At 40.2% G+C, this 16,616-nt stretch overlaps 2 protein-coding genes across 14 annotated transcripts in view; both read right to left on the bottom strand.

The window, feature by feature from the left end:
• The window catches only part of Nca (neurocalcin homolog), a 134,803-nt gene that overhangs the window by 59,262 nt on the left and 58,925 nt on the right, over positions 1-16,616 (bottom strand). The window lies entirely within an intron of this gene.
• The window catches only part of LOC105677508 (neuronal calcium sensor 2), a 109,710-nt gene that overhangs the window by 34,865 nt on the left and 58,229 nt on the right, over positions 1-16,616 (bottom strand). The window contains exons 1-3 of one of the 11 annotated variants that reach the window (XM_067350508.1): positions 10,428-10,757; positions 8,157-8,259; positions 7,750-8,026 (exon numbers count right to left, since the gene is read on the bottom strand). The exons of 3 other annotated variants lie outside the window; for them this stretch is intronic. The gene's annotated coding sequence lies outside the window, so the exon portion shown is untranslated. Of the gene's footprint in view, positions 1-7,749; positions 9,854-10,427; positions 10,759-16,616 lie in introns of those variants that run through there. 7 more of the 11 variants (XM_012376176.2, XM_067350505.1, XM_012376173.2 and 4 more) reach the window with 7 other exon arrangements.

The raw sequence follows: 16,616 nt of genomic DNA, 5'->3' as shown, positions 1-16,616 counted from the left end.
GTTTGTTCATGGGTTTTAAACGGCAGCCGGGCAGCCATATGGGTTTTTCCATCGCGTATTTCTTTCAATATGCTCTTTGACGTGAGCACGTATCTATGCCCATCTTCAGTCCTCTATTGAATATATGGATTTAATCCCTCTTCATCTCTTTCTCTTTTCTACGCTTTTGCTCGCTTCAGCGTCTTCGAGAGTGCTCTTAGAATACTGGCTTTTGGCAAATCTCACGGCTCTTTTTAGAATTTTATCTATCGATCGCGGATAAATAAAACGTGAATTCACGAACGTGCCGAATCGCGTTGCACCAGTGCCATTTTCAATTACGCCCGCATTGCCGTTGCTCGGCTGCACGAGTATTTGCGTTAACAAATCGTTGTGTATCTGCTGATCGATAATTGAAATGGTCGACGGGAAGATTTGAATCACGTATGGCGAATACTTGTAATTCTACGTATCTATTCTCTTGAAAGCGGAATATATCCGCTTCAATCCGCGACAGAGCTTTCAAATTGTCCAAAACGGACAAAGCTTTGTCGCGTAATTTCGGAGCATTTCGAAAGGAAACCGCAACTTTCGTCTAACAAGCGACACCGTTGTTAAAAGGATTTGTGTGTTGACGTCAATTCAGAGTATATTTCTATGTTTCTTAAAGATTACTTTTGAGTTAATTTATGTATTAATAAAATGCTAAGTAGTGAAGTATGTTCAATCGTAAGTTTTCGAACTTCCTGTAGCAATAAATGAAGAGATCTATCTTCATATTTAAGTTGGAAAACTCATCGAGATAAATATTTAGATTTGTCTACTATGAGTGCGCACATCTTTAAAGAAATCAAGAAGCGTGGAAAGAAATTGAATTCTAGCCAAGAAAGAACAGAGATGATACAATCACTTTGCAACTTTTATTTCGAAATTGAAATAAATTTATTGCTTATATTTCCGTACAATCACATTTTATAAAAAAATATCATTTTTTAACTAATATTTTTTTTGTATTTAGAGCAATCATTGAATTATTTAAACATCTTGGTTTCTTTTGATCGTTTCTACTTGGTGGACACTTTTGAGGCGATTGAAATATAAATAATAAAACTTTACGTCAATGGAAGAGAATAACGACTACGTCAGCAGATTTATTCCATTATAATAGGTCACCTGTTCTTCGGGGCATAAAAAGGATTTTATTTGAGACATACAGAGAAGAAAAATAAACTTTGGGGAGAGACAAAGAGAGAGAGAGAGAGATGAACATGTGTATTCAAATGTAGACTATTATTCGGACAGAAAATTGGATTCCTCCCTCCGGAGAGACATGATGTTTTACGGCGCCGAGAAATAACCCGTCACCAACAAATGTCAAGAAACGGCAGACGTCAAGGATCAGCACTTATTGTTAGATCGACACATCGGCGGTGAAATTTTATTGTACGAACCGCCGCGTGTGTGGATGAATGCCGCATTCCCGTTTATAACCCCGTTTATTTTCGCCGCACCGCGACTCGAACGACTCTATCGCGGCTAATTTTGGCGGGTGCATTATTTCCTCGCATTATGAAAAGATTTTCCAGACACGCGTGCGCTTTCCAGGAAGACAAATACACACAAATCGCGGCCATTATCGCCCGAAGCGCAAACACAGCCATTGGATCTCGGCCATGTCACGGAATTACAATTCTTTCTCGAAGGATGGATTTTGCTTGCAGCAATCCCGGATGAAAAAGAAATACAACACATAATTTCCATCGGCAAACTTTCTCGAAACTTAATTAAACTTAATTCAATATACTTCGCTTATTAAATTATTTTCCCAGACAAGTATTGTTTGAACAAGTTCAGGCAAGTATAAAGTTAATTAAGTAACATTAGAAATTTGTTTATACATGATTTTATCGGGTAATTAAAAGAACACAATATTAACAATGCATAATTTCGCTGATTGATATGCTGCTTTACGATATAATTGCAGAATTGAGAAAAAATATGGATTTTCTACTAGTTTAAATATGTTTTCAAACTTTTATTTTCAGATATTTTTAAATATTTCTCGATAAAAGAAATATAGTTGTATTCTCGATTGATTGCTGGTTCGGTCTGCGGTATTTCTAACTTTCTAAACTAAACCCACATCAATTGTTCATCTTGCAAAGTCCAACATTCTGCGACAACACTTTACTGAAGTATATATACTGCGCTATATTGTCGTGCAATCAATCAAGTTGAATGAGAAATGTTGCAATCAAAGTCAACGCACGCGCCCGTTAATTACAGCAACATTGCACAACAGGGAATATATTCAGTATTCAATACATGTTGTTAATGATACGTGCTCCATCGAAACATCGAAGATGGTGATTTGGAACACGAGAGGTACTGGAAACTGTGCCGCGATGATCTATACGTATTCACATGTCATACGATCTGTTTTACGCAATTTCGAAAACAAGTCAAACCAAAACCCGCATGAGAGTGCAAAATTTACATTCTATAATTTATAATTTTGCAGTAAAAAGACTGCAACCAAAAATGTCACTACGAAAATTACTGAATTTCAAACAAAATATTAAATTGATTTAATTTAATTTAATTAAATTTTTCTCAATCTAAAAAGTACAATAATACAAATTAAATTTCGAAAAATTTTGAATATTGAAATTGCAAAATGGAAACATGACGAAAGACGCTTGAAATTCTCGTCTTGTCGCGATTACGAGTCATCTGGAAGCCTGATCTTGCCGCACCCGCATTGTCGCCCCGCCTCGACGGAGACATTCGTTGAATTCATTCCCGACTCTTCCGAGTCGGCGAATAATTTCAACTCAATCACATCTGCCGCATTAAATCTTGCACCCTCGAACGCGCCATTCTCCTCCATCGGTTTATCTAACTTCTCAAATGTAACGACCTCGCGAAGGATCATGAAACTGGCGATTATCGGACAGCTTCAACGAAGGAAACGTTACGCGTTTACTGTTTACGGCCGAGCGCGTTTGCGGCCATTACGCCGTTTAACTATCTACTTAGGGTTTTATATATTTCGTATATACTGCGCTTTACACCTCGCCGTAAAGGGTATTCTTGAGAGGCGGCGTAGCGGGATTACTGCCCCCGGGGAGAGAGCCCGACACACATTTTATCTGCGATGTCTGATCCTTTACGACTATTAATCGTTTCGCTCGTGAATCTTCCGCTGAGAATTGTATTCGGTTTGTATTGCGACCGTGTATGTTCTTACAAACAACGGCCCCTAGCGTGCAAACGCGTGACAAATTGTTGTTTTCGACAGATGCGATTTTTCTTCTAGTTTCCGCGTTCCTTCTTTCCTTGATTTGATACATCGTTAAATAATAGTTTTTATTCCGGTCGGAGTGCGAAGCTATAGCCGAGCGCTTTCATCGGAGCGCCGCGCGAGTCGTAAATAGTCAATGACAATTCACATCAGCGGCCATCCATCTACACATTATAGTCAGCGGCACTAGAATAATCGCCACGTTATTGGCAGCGATAAAATTGTCATCACCTAAAGTTTCTTTCGCGTAACGTTTGTGTCTGCCGACGTTTATTGCCGGAGATTATACGAACATCAAACGTTTGCTGGAAATGGAAACGTTTCACCATTGACGACCGATTAATCTCAGAATTAATGATCTTCTCGCTGTTGTGCCTCAAGATACGCGATGCACGCGCCGTCTCACGTATACAAATATGCGGAGGGATTATGACGGGTATCGTCTGAGATGAGTATTATTATGATTAATCAACCGTCATTATCCGATCGTAACACAAAGGTTACGTGTTGCGGCACATGTTGAGACCATTAGATAAACGCGATTAAGCGACTTGAATGCAGGGAACCGATCGCACGTGCGGCTAAGTAAATCGAAAGGAAAGATCTATGTACAATGAAGGATCAGTAGCCCAAGGCCGCACTAAATCCTACTGTCGTGCTCGATGCTCTGGTATCGATCTTTCGAACTGACTCACCTCGAAAGACGAGAGTAAAAATTGTTTTTTTTTTTACACCGCTATCGATCAGATGACAATCTAATCGTAAATCAAAGAATAACAGAAAATAGCAGCCGATCTTTTTAGAAGACTCTGTTTTACTACGGTTATTTATTATTAAAGTTGCAAAAATATATTAAATTATAAATTATATGTAAGCTTTATTAATATTTGTTTCAAATATTTTCTGCATTTTAATAATATATAATATTGAATTAATATTATATTATATTTCACAAACCTTTTAAACCGAAAGATGCATTGTTATGATATGATACGTTTGATTTTTCGTTATATAAAATTGTAGAATACTGGATAAATACATTACGCTAAAAATATGCGTCCATTACTCCGTGTGCTTATCGCGCGTTCAAATATGAAATTTCACCGTTCGAAATTACGCATCGTATTTGCATAACTGGCGCCATGTGCTTCATAACTATTCACGCTTCTCTTCGCACTCGATATGATAAATTATTCAAAATCGTTGACTTATGATACAACCAATAAGCGATACCGATCCAGATAGAAGCGACTAACGCTAGAATGTCAAGGGTGACTGCCATAGTTCGATACGAGCCAAGATCCATCTAGATACGATGGAAGTCGAATTGGCCAGCCAAGGTTGCGCTAGATTCTACCTTCATTCCGTTATTAGACCGGCGACGCGGTCATCGAGAATATCCTGACTCGCAATTTTTCTATCACGCAATTACATCGATATGTTGAATGTGGTGGAACGCAAAAGCGAATTTTCAAGTATTACGACAAAAATTCGAAAACGTGATGCGCTCGAATAGCAAAATCTTCCTTTCGCAAGAGAAAATAAAAGTATCCGTCCCGTTTTATATCAATCATCAAATAAGCGAGCTGAGTGTGAAAAATTCTTTGCATTTTTCGCATTGACGCAAAAGTCAAAAGTTGTCTCGCGCGACAAAGTGCAATAAAAATCGTTTAAGTGAGTACAAAGGGGAATTGAGTACCGATCGAGTACTTAACCGTAACTACCGCTGGGACGATTTATAGAACTCTATCGAAAGTCTTTTTAAGAAGTTACCGTTGAGAAGTACGAAGGAAATTATTCAAATTGCCTTCGATCCAGCGCGTCAGTTGGACGAAAATGGGCGCATTGTTCACTGTGTGTAGTTATCGCCTGCATGAAGATTTCATCTTGTACACCACTTGCGGCTATGTGTTAGAGCCACGCACCTAGATTCGAGTTATGAGCACTCGGGCACGTTGCGCACTCGAATTTGTCACTAATTAAACACATTATAGTATCGCAGAGACGTGACTCGCGATCGATTCGCGAGTTGCGAGCAAGAAAAAAAGATTGCGACGAAATATTTGCAATTGTTACAAAATTAATGTTTTCACTCTTTAATTATTCGTTCAGCGGCTGTTGTTAGAGTCGAGTAATGTTTAATGAAGTCTCACAGAGATCAAAACAAGTAGCCCCGAAACTCGCAGCTCTGATCAACCGATAGAATGATGAATACGTGAAAGGACTTAGATAAAAGATAAACTACGCCTGGATTTATTGTTGCATGACCTTGTGCTACTTTCAGCGTATACGTCTGGACTCTAACGCAGCTTCTCCGCATTTAAAAAGTCTGAAAAATCGATAAACGCGCATTTATCCCTCTTTAGCGCGGTATCGTACACTTCGCGAAACAGTTCTAGCAGCTACTTCTATTAAATTTGCAAACTATGTATACCATGGTGGATTCACGTTAAAAGAAAAAGTTTTAATATCCACGCGGACGAATGAGTAGAAAATCACAATAATGTGTCCCAACCACTTCATTTTGTAATGATTCGCGCTTCAATCGTGATAATTTATCGTATTTGAGATATAATATTTTGTAAATTTTCTTTTTCAAAATTATCTGGTTCTTATTAATTTTTTAGCTGACGTAACGCAAATGAGATATTAAGGGGGAAAAAATCACGCGCGAGCCAACGTCAAAGTAAAGTAAACTCATGCAGACTCGATTTCCCTGATCTCTTCCTGCACCGGAAAGAACGGAAAAATGATTGCCTCAAACGACGTTATCTCGAGTACGCTTTGCGCCGCAAGTGTGCTGTGATGAACATGAAAACGGCCGACGAGCCGAAGATGATGGACGAGAGGTTACCGTCATGAGATCGACCATGAATTATGCAGACATGAAGTCTCATGGCTTCGTCGCGGTTGAATAAAACGATGGAAGATTGAACGATGGGAAACGTTGTTAATGCGCAACGAGATGAGTGTTAAAACGTTCAGACGTCAAGTCGCGAAATGCGCTATCGCTACAAAAACGGCTCTACAAGGATTGAGAACGCCAGTTGCGTCATTCAAACTGAGGACTAGCAGAAAAGAGTACACATTCGTTGATTTCATGATCGAGTATCTTTGCGAACGGTATAAAAAAATTAGAATGTGTCGTACGATTAGATATAATATAATTATATTTAAAAAATGCATGGGCTATTTAAATAAAATGATTTACCCAACGTTAGATTTTCATTAAGTAAATGGCCTGGTTTTTTTCTACAGCCGTAGGATTCTATTTCGAGGTTTTTCGCAAGGAAACTTTATTGCGTCCCGACTAACTCTCTCTGGTATTTCAATTTTATATTTTTACCCGAATAATGTTAACTTACATTCGCGCACAGAAAGTAACAAATTATTTTCAGTTATAAATAATAAATGAATAACGAGCAATTTAATTATTAATTTATTTCCGTTTAATAAAAAAATGTGTTTATTTGTACCAATATTGGGCCCCTTATTTTCAACGGCAAAATTTATATATAACATTCCAATATAAATATTCCCTAAATCGTGCAGACGGAATTTTCACCTGATAAAATACGATTATTACTTCATTACAACCACATTGATCATCGTAAAATAACGAGTATGGATTAACGGCGTGAAGTCTTAATCCGCCGGTCGTTCAATTTGCCGGAGCAGCTGTTGTAAAGCTCTTAATTCTAATTGAATGTATATACAGGGTGTCTCATCATGGCGGCACAGCAGCGTACAAGACGCGAACAATGACTCGACTTTTCGTGACGCAAGTACTCAAGATGTAATTCAATGTATTCGCTAATATACTCTTCCAGAGCATTATACCCAAACCGAGCACGCAAATCCGCGTGTTTCGTTTGAAACCAGTATCCCGGAAGTCACGCCAGTCGACTTGCCTATGGATTTTTTTCACCATTTTAAAATATATTCCTCCTTAATTAAATTTCTTTTCCTCCCAAATGTTTTTTAATAATCCAGTCGATTAATATATTCACTTTTTGTAGCATTAAAACAGAATTTAAAATGCTAACAAGTTGTGTGATATGCCGTCGCATGCACCATAAAATTAATGATTCTCTTTTCACGAGAAATCTAAACGCCCTACAATTTTCACTATTCTCACGTATCTTCGATCGACGTAATTTTCGATACTGAAAAGTCTTATTTTACGAAATATCGCGTTGCTATCATCTCGAATAATCATTCAGATCATTTTTGACGCCTCGAAATTTTAGCTCTTTCCAAATTAAATCGCCTTAAAATCTTGCTGCAAAGCTGCTTAGCAAACAATTTGATAGAGCAGATTATTAAATCACCAAAGCAACGTAAGAGAAAACGTAATACAAGCAACGTAAATAAAAGAAAGATAAAGGGAATATTGGAGATCTTCGCGTTCCTCATTCCATTCGAAATCTATGGATTACAAGGCATTAATGAACGGCACAGCTTACCGATTTAGTGTTTATGTAGCAGCTGTGTATATTCCACGATACCCCAGCGGCGCGTCTCCGTCGCGTTCGTAGCGCGCAATCCCGTCGTACACCTCGAGAAGAACAATACCGTTCACTCGACGGAGGCGGCCGCGACTCGTCTCGCACAGTACTTCGTGTCCCGCGGCACTTCCTAAGCCCGATCTCTTCGAACTCGGTCTCCTTCGCGCGTTTTAATCCGTCAGACGACGACGATGAAAGAAGCTGGATCAACGTCCTCGAAGCTGGCTGGCAAAAACTGTCCCCGAGACTTACTCACGAGAAGCCGATTTCGTTCGTCCGAAAAACCGTGCCCGCGAGATTGCCGCCGTTGGCACAAGCTCTTTCACGACACATGGAACGCCGTACGTGGGCAGCGTCGTACGTACCGCTCGCAAGCTCGCAAGTCACTGCTGCCGCCGGCTCGGTTGTTCCCTTCTGGCTCGCGCACCCTCGCGCGCAATTCGCGGGCGCATATTATCTCACCTCGTCCTGGGGATCATCGCGACGCGTGTAATTTCATGCCGCGCGAGGCTCATCCGCTCTGATCACGCTCGCCGCTTTTTGCGTTATTGTATATTCGCGCGCTATCGATCGAGGTGGTGGCCGATAAAGGGCCGCAGCTGCTGGGAGAGAGAGAGAGAGAGAGAGAGAGAGAGAGAGAGAGAGAGAAATGAGAGACCACTCGGCCGCGTTTAACCCATTACCCCCGTCTGGTTGCATTACCCCACCGCGGTTCGCGTTTTAAAGTTTCAGGATTCGAGAAGGAGGCTTTAAGGTATCGGGATCGACCGGTTTTTTTGCGCGCGGTCGTGTACCGCGAATTTAATCTAGAGCAACGCTGAAATTTTCAGACCGCTCGGGGAGCAACAGGCCCGACGGAATCGACCGAACGACCCGAATGTCGCTCTTTTTTTCCGTCATGTTTAAGCTAACAGACGGCGGAATCGCTTATTTGCGTTAGCTACGGGAGGCGAAACATATTTCACGATTTCGGTGTATCGTATGGTTTCTTTCTTCGTGTTTGCGCGTATCAACGTCATTGTAGAACAGGCCGGCGTAAAAATAGGTCGAAACAAGTCGCTTATTGATATAATCTCGTATTACCATAGTATAAATAGATACGCCGTGGTAAATCAATCTCCCTGGAGTCTCATTTCGAGTTTGTCGGAAGTTCTGTACGAGCAGCGGGATTTTAATGCTAGAGCAATTTACATTCGATTTTCTCTTTGCGAGAAGTTAATCTCAAGCTTAATTACTGCAGCATTTAATATTACAGAAAGTCTTGATGGCTTAGTATTTTACTACAATTTATTAAAAGTTTAATAATACTAAACATTCCATATTTTGAAACAATTTTGTTGCAAATCTGAAATGTAAAATTTAAACTTTTGGGATGCAAAAAGTTTTATTATTTACGTGCGACAAAATTGTTATCAAAAACAGGTCATAAATGCTATTAGATGCAAAACATAATTTTTTATCATTCATTATCATTTCGCATTAATCATATATCCATTTATTGTGCCGAAGCATTAATATAAGCTTGTACGATTTATCGCAATAAAATTCCTCCCGAATAAACCACAGAATCTATAAATTAACAGCTTGACGCGTTCAGAAATCCAGATCCGATCGAATAATCCCAATTCTCTCTCGATTATCTATCCTTCATCCGCTTTGCATGTAAAATGCACGAATCCTGCACTCCGGAAAATTCAACGGCAACAAAAGAGGCGGAGACGCTACATTCCGTGCCTATCCGAAGAGAGACGTCGGCTCTAAAACGCTTAGACAGCGACTCCGACCTCGTCGGTACACTTGACGTTTGCTGGCTCGACAGCTACTCGCAAATTCCGGGAACTATCGGGGGGGGAGTAGAAAGGGGTGCGTCGGGTAGAGAAAAATCCCCGGATTTTTCGCCCTTTTCCCAGCCAGCCTTTCTCACCGTGCGCCCCGCCGGGGGCCCATTCGGAACGTCTAACGGCGAAGCATCCACACTCACGCGAACTATCCGCACGAGATCTTTCTTATCTTCGACTCTTCAACCCGACTGAGGCCGGTGCGCTGCCACCCCTTTCCCACCTTCTTCCCCCCTCTCCCTCCCCCCGTCTTCAGCTACGCTAGTGTCCCACGCTAATTAGTCTTACGGCTCACGCCATCGTAAGGAAAAGGGTCGCCACTCCAGAGCGCACTACATCGCGACTTAAACACCAGCGCAATTACTAAGTGGACTTTCCCCCGCCCCCCCCTCTCTCTCTCTCTCTTTCTATCCCGCGTTTGCTGTAATGCTTCTCCACGACATCGAGATTGCCACTTCGAGCTGATACCGCAGATAGCGGCGTGGCATGATCCTTACACGCGGCGCCCGTTTTTCTCCCTCGTATCCCTCCGTCGAGCGTCGAGAAGGGTGCGTGCTCGATCAAAGAGGACGGAACGAGAACGCACGCGATCTTCCTCTCGCTCTCTATCTCTCTCGTATTTTTTTTTTCCCCTTTCTTTTTTTCTCTTTCGCTCCGAGTCCCTCGACCGGCTCTCCGCTCGACCGTGCGCTGAACAACAACCCGGCGCGATTAACTGCGACGCGCGAAGATCGATTCGTCGGCGAGGAAGAAATATTCGGAGCGAAAGAAAAGCGAAAGGCGAGCGAAGGGACTTGCCTTACTGCCCGTCGCAGCGGGACGACGAGGGACTTGGACGGAAGTGACTCGCGCTTACCGACGCAGTGGATGCGTGCCGGCTCGTTTCTGCCGCGATTTCAATCGTACTCCGGTGTGTTTCTCGCGCGGCGCTCGACCGGTCGAGACAATGCGACGGCGCGGTTTTCTAGCGCGTACGAGTGCGGCGAAGGTACTAGCTAGAGCGAGGCGAAAGCGGCGGAGCGAGGTCCCTCTTCCCGAGACTGATCCTGCGTGTTGAACGAGCCGCCTCCACCACCCGCCCTCACCGCCGCAAGGCTCCTCACGGCCTCCGCTGCCCCTTCCTCTGTTCCGATCGTCCCCTACCGCGCCGCCACCCGCCATCCCCCCGGTTACTCACGGCTCGCGAAAGCTTCCACCGTCTCCTCCCCACCCCGCCGCGTTTCCTCCACCCGTTTCTCTCCCTCAAATCCGAATGGTTAGCACGGTGCTTCCGTCTCTATCGTTCGCGCCCGTGGAGTATTACGTATCTTCCGTCACTCTTCGGCACCTCCTACCGGCCTGTGTCCCGTTCTCCGCCACTTCACGACGCGTCCGCCACCACGGCCGACGGTGACGGTCTCCGCTAACGTTAACCATCCTCGCGTACGTACGGTCGGACGGCTGCGGCCGTAAGGCTTACCCGCCGCACGCGTGGCATTGACGTTTAGATCGCTACGCGTGATCATCTCTCGGCGCCGAGAACGCGAAGTCATTTGAAAATTAATGCGGATTGTAATAATAAATACTGTGCCGCAGAAACCGAGGCGTTGACGAAGTGACGGAGGATAATTCATTGAAATTGTCCAGCGTATTTTTTTTATTACGAGTTCCATAAAGTTGAAAAAAGAAGAGATTATCCCAAGTGTTCTCGGATTTTGACATTTTTCATGTATTTTTAGTACGTGATTGCGAATCTGTTGGCAAAAATGTAGGACACTCGCTTTTAATGAATTGTTGAAATTTTACACGTAAAAATCGCGAACGTGCACATATGTTCATTGCATTACGCTTGATAAACGTTATTGTTAATTTGTCAGTCTAATCATGTTAAGTGTAACGCGTGCAGTTTTTTCATAAATTTAAATTTGATGAAAAATCTTTTAAAAAAATAAATATACGTAATTTTGTTGGCTTTAATTTTCAACGCTATGGTCAAAAAATAATTTTACGGCAGGCAGTTACTGCTGCTCACTCGAATAGTACAATGCTGGAAGTGACAAATTCACCGTCAGAAGAGTAATGATTGGAGAACTCATACATTATGGCAGCGGACGCTACCTAGCGAGAAATTTACCATGATTTCGAAACGCTCTAACGAAGACAAATGTATATCGTAAATCATTGTTATAATATCGTGGACCTTATAAACAAAAATAACGATTTTTTGGATTAATAATGTAATAAAAGTTCAAAAACTCATTTCATCGACACGACTCCATACATGCTCCGTTTTTTTATTATTTTCAAAGTGATGCAAGTGCAGTCTTCAGACTGAAATTTATGAATTTCTTTTATATTTTCTGAATTTTCTCTTCATGACTTTTAAACAATGCACCGAGATTCGAGATATTCAATAATTTATATCGTTCTCTAAATAAACAACTCTCATAGTACCTCGTTTGACGTAATACAGAAGCGATGTCTCTCCGATTCAAGCTCCGAGCGTCGCGCACGCGTCACGTTTCGTTGCGTCGCACCGAAAGTTGAATTGTCGAGCGCAACTTGGAATTCTCATGCAAATATGCGCTATCTCGCTCTCTCAAAAATCGATTATCGATATCCATTGCGCGGAATATGATCTCGCGCGGAAAGCCAAACAGTCGCGCTGCTCGTTCCGCATCGGGTTAACAGAGCTGAAAACGGATTCGGATGATAGAGTCATTGTATGGTGTAATTAATATCGATTAACGCTTTGCTTTGGCGGGTTTCTATAAACACGCTGTGAGCTCGCGAATCGGACAGCGGCTGCGAAGAGAAACCATCTGGGAGCAGAGTATCGTCGTCAAAGCACGGTACGGCAATGGGATAAAGAGACAGACGGCAGAAACAAGAGCGTAGCTTTCATCCACGTATGTGAAGAATGATATACGCGGTCGTTCGAGCTTTTGAAAGAGAGAAAGAGACGAAGAATCAATAGTCGGTTCTGCTGTGTCGCGCTACGATCGTACACATGTTGCCGCACTGTGTCATTTGTGAAACTAGTAGAAACTCTCCTGATAGAGGGTGAGTTGCAAAGCGCGTCGGAATTTCATCAGGAACGCACACAGGATTTCATACTGGCGCGGCAAAATCCATTACTACTGATTTCGTCACGTACTTCATATCGGGAGGGAAACGATTTTATGTGCCGGCAAACGAAAATTTGAGAGTAAAGAAAATTTAAGAATTCGTCGTGAGTATCTGCTCCCGCCGCTAAAGTGAAGCGGATCCTACGTGAACATTTTACAACGCGCGTACGGAGCGTAAGAAAACTCGATACAGAACGATTCACGTAGCGCGCATAAAAATTGATGTTATTCTAATGTTATAATATGAAGAATGACGCGCGTGTTCATATTAAATTATGTAAAAATATGTACGGAGAAATTTATCTCCATTCGACTTGAAATTCGACAAAAAAAAAAATTATTTTTTGCGATTGCTATTCCAAGTTGCAAAACAAACTAATATCGTAACTGATATGCAAAGTGCTATATAATGTATAAACGTGATTTATTAGCGCAACAGATGTTAGCTCGTATCAGTTAAAATAATCTTAATATATTGCTTATTTTGAAGTTCTCTGTGTAATATCTGAAACCTGCAAGATTGCAATTACGTATACATTCGACATTCGCACGATTGCAACAATCATTGAAATCAATCACAGTTATTAAAAAACATCATGAAAAATTACAGGATACCAAGAATTGCATCTTCCATTAATCACTATTTTACGCGAGTATACTATGTATTTACATAGTGCTATCAATCATGCACGATTACATTTTATAAACAAACATATACATCAAAGAGAATTTATACGATCGAAATTAAATACACGAATCGGCGATTTGTTCAGCGCAAAGTATTATTTTTCTTTAATGAAACAGAAAATGATGTGTAATACAAAAATAATAATTATCGATAATTTCACACACTAAAACGTTTATAATTTTTCACTTTTAATAGAGAATCGTCGAATGACAATTTTAAATTGCAATATGATGCAACACGTCTGTGTCAATATGATGCAACCTTGCATCCGTCGCAGCATTCCATCCGGTTATAACTCGCTCGCCAAAAAAGTGGAACGCGCATCGTTCTTTACGAGCAGCCTTTCAATTTTCTGCACCAACGATTGTCGATCGCATCGAGAGGAAAACAGAGAGTCCACGTTATATCATGCGTGAAGTAATATTGCGAAAGGATGCAACGTATCATTGTCTGCACATGATTTTTCCCCGACACGCTTTCATGCGACGTCAATTTACTCGCGCGTAGAAAAAAAAAAATCCTTCAGTAATTATGGGAGATAGGATCCGAGGTGACGCGCAGCGAGCGAGACATATGCAGACTGTTGCGTCTGTGACACATGAAATATATAAACAGCATAAATATCCGCAACTATATAACGTTGCCGCGTTAGCAACCGCCACGTCACGCTATCGATCGCGTCGGAATTCTTTCGTACAGCAAACAACTCATGATGGATAGGACAGACTAGGATGGAAAAGGCAGCTTTAAATGCTATTTAAATTAGAAATCGACCAAATGCGATTTGCCTGTCTCTTTTTCTTGAATCCTAAAAAGAGTTCCTAAAATATCGTTTCTCTTGTTTCGCTCCAAAATAAAATATTTAACTTCTAAACGCTACTAATAAATCAACGTTTAACTTGATTAAAAAATTACATACTTTTGCATTCAAACATATAATTGCGTTAATAAATGAATTGTATAAATAATTGCATTTTTTCTTCAAATAAGAACAATTAAAGAATCGGTCAAAGTTAAATTTAAAATTCGGGAACAAATACATTTTACAAACCAAAGAACTAACTCGCTATAACTCTTTCATACTTTTTACTTTTTTCTGGTCATTACTGCAGTTGACGCGCGCAAGCATACAAATACATATACGAACATTTATAAGAAATTGTCGTATAAATGTCTCTAAAATGCGAGCACTGTCGAGAGGCCAGCAGAACAAAACATTCACTGCGGTGTTTTCCATTTTTATACCGCAGAGGCACGAATTTCTCATAGATCTTTCCGTATCCTTGGAAACCGACAAAAACCCGCGCGAACGATCGCGTACAAGCACCGACGAAAGCTCCATCGTCCCTGCGAGATTCGCGTGTACTTTTCGGTGGAAACAGCGAGAGAGGCAAGAAATACGTAGTACACGTCGACGAAGGTTATTGCTAAGTGCACGATACGATTTAAAGGAAGTGACGCAGGTTTGTAGAACGCCGCAATGTTGAATCTAAAGCACCCCGGGATGTATCTACCCGCGTGGGAAAAATGGGTCTGTAAAAGCAGATTATTTTGAAAGCACCGGAGAGAAAGTTTTCAAAATAACCGAGTTTTTCTGAACTGCAAGCGAAATATTATTATTATTATACTTATCTAGAGAAATATTTAATTGGAAATTATTATTGAATTATAGCGAATACGGATATTGTTAAATTTTTTTAATATATAAGATTCTGCCGAGCAATCTATTAATAATAGATTTAATAATAAATTAGGAACGAAACTTTGTGACGTTAAAATATTGAAGCTGATGACTTCTGAACCGGAAGCATTCTAAGTTGGTGAATCACGGAGGAAGTTCAAGTGAAAGGCAATTGTCTATATCAGATCTGAGAAACGAAGGCTTCAAGAAGCCGGAGATTCAAGCGTTTAAGATTCTATAATATAAAATAGAATTTTAAGGACTCAAAGAATGGGAAATCAAGTCCCAAAAAATTTCTCTCTATTATCCGTAAATTTAAAAAGTTTTAGAAAAACAAGGTTAAATTTTAAACTCAAGATAAAGAGATGCTTCTTAAAAAAGAAAATAAAATTACAATAAAACATGCACAACTTGTGTGAATTTGAATATTCATGCAAATCCAATATCTTAAGCATTTTTACGAAACTGCACATTATAAGCAAATGGTAAAAGAGAGAAAGAGGGAGTATTCAAATGTATTTTTTAATACAGTTGCCAGAAGAAAGTGCAATTAAAGCTCTGATGGCACAAAAAGTTAATTAACATGTGTATCCGACAAGACTTATTAAATAATAAATTTTATGGCGTGTTTACGACAATGTAGAAACTCATCTTCACTATTTTAGGAAACAAAAGTTGTTCAGTACCAGCTGTGTGCCACCAACTGTAATCTGAGAAATGCATTATACATTGTCTACATTCAGCTTAACCCTTTACACGTCATGCGCTACTTATGTTTGTTTATACAATGTAACCGCTAAAGTCATTCGTGTTACATAAACTTTCTGTTCTACACCCATAATTTTGTTCTGAAATAACAATACAAAGCATAAACAAAACTTTAATTAATTCAAATAGATTTATTTATTATTTTGCATTTATATTTTCTTTATATTTTCTTTTCCAATTATTTAGAACTCGTTCAATAAACGAGCATAAAAGTCATTAAAGTTAGCACAATCAAAGTTGGTGGAAACACAATTAACACAAAAAAATTCCAAGCATGAAAAAGTAAATATATTGATAAAGTTATCGGTAATTTAATCCGAAAATAACTAAATGTACATTAAAAACCAGCATATTGCAATCACCTATATATATCTCTCTCTAACAAACCTCAAAAATCGATTAATTTCCATTTGATTACATTTTTTTGATAGATTTTGTTTTAGCTTTATTGCTAAAATTATTCAATATAAAAAGTTAATATGCGCCCCAAAAGATTATAAAAACGTAATAGGATTTGGAAAAAATAAATCAAATTTCCGAGGAGCGGGAGAAAAAAATTTCCTGACATTGGATTTAAAGCAGATATCTGTTTCTGTGAAACTAACGGATAGCTTTGCGTCGGCTATTCAAACAAGGAAATATACATCAGTGTTTCAATGAAATGGGTCACTGTGAAACGACAAGTTCCTTTTTTCTCTCGAACACCAGAGTAAAAAAGTTCACATAAATCACGTTTGCACATA

Source organism: Linepithema humile, chromosome 2, assembly GCF_040581485.1.
Source record: "Linepithema humile isolate Giens D197 chromosome 2, Lhum_UNIL_v1.0, whole genome shotgun sequence".
Classification (NCBI taxonomy): Eukaryota; Metazoa; Arthropoda; class Insecta; order Hymenoptera; family Formicidae; genus Linepithema; species Linepithema humile.
The sequence above is the reverse complement of the archived record's forward strand: the minus strand, read 5'-3'. Positions and strand labels throughout refer to the sequence as shown.